Here is a 1,001-nt window from a genome sequence, read left to right as displayed (position 1 = left end):
ATATAATTTTTAAAATAATAGCATAATATATATATATATATATATATATATATATATATATATATTTTTATGCTTTTGCCTTAACAGTTAAAGAAAGAAGTCTAGCGAGCCAACTATAACATAAGCCAATTCAACCCCATCATATTTATTTTTAGTTTGGAAATTAAAAAAATTACGAGAAAATTCTACCTAATCTTCTCTCAAATAAATGGTAAGTTACCCTTTATGATAAGTCTAATAGTTATTGGATGAAATGAATTATTTATCAAGATGATTAATATTAACTTAAGTTTTGACAATCAAACTAAGTGCTTGTTTTGGGCGCCATTATTTTGATAAAAAGGATCTTTTTTCAATGAAAAAGATTTTTTTTTATTTTTTAGCGTGTTTGGCAAATTTCTAATAGTAAAAGTAAAAGTACTAGAAAAAAAAAGATGTTTTTCATATAATAAATAAATAAATAAGTACTTTTATATCGTTATACCCAAACATAATTGATATATAAAAAGATCTTTTTGTATAATATATCCAAACATAAAATTACTTTTACTTTTCCATAAAATCTTTTAAAAAAAGATAACTCGAAAAAAGATCTTTTTTTTAAAAGCTCACTCAAACAAGTCCTAAGTAACTATAGTAAAACCACTTGAACTTTATACTTACAAAATCACATAATTCTTATATTAATTTCATTAACAAGGGTAAGATTCACCCTTACTCAATTAACATCTTTCTACTTTTTTTTTTATTTTGAATTTGTGATTTAACTTTTTGGTTTCTCTTTTTATTTGTTCATTTTAGTTTTCTTTTGTTATTTTTGTATTGTTAGATCTAATTAGTATAAGTATGAATTTAAAAAATAGTATTTTGGTTATTTTTTGTTTTTATAATTGGGATTTGGTTGTTTTTAGATTTATCTACCTGAAATAGGTAAAATAATATAAAACGCTGTCAACTATTTTAATCGAAAAAAATTAGACGACAAACAACAAAAAAAATAT

This window comes from Arachis ipaensis, chromosome B04, assembly GCF_000816755.2.
Source record: "Arachis ipaensis cultivar K30076 chromosome B04, Araip1.1, whole genome shotgun sequence".
Lineage (NCBI taxonomy): Eukaryota > Viridiplantae > Streptophyta > Magnoliopsida > Fabales > Fabaceae > Arachis > Arachis ipaensis.
Note: the sequence above shows the minus strand (reverse complement) of the source record.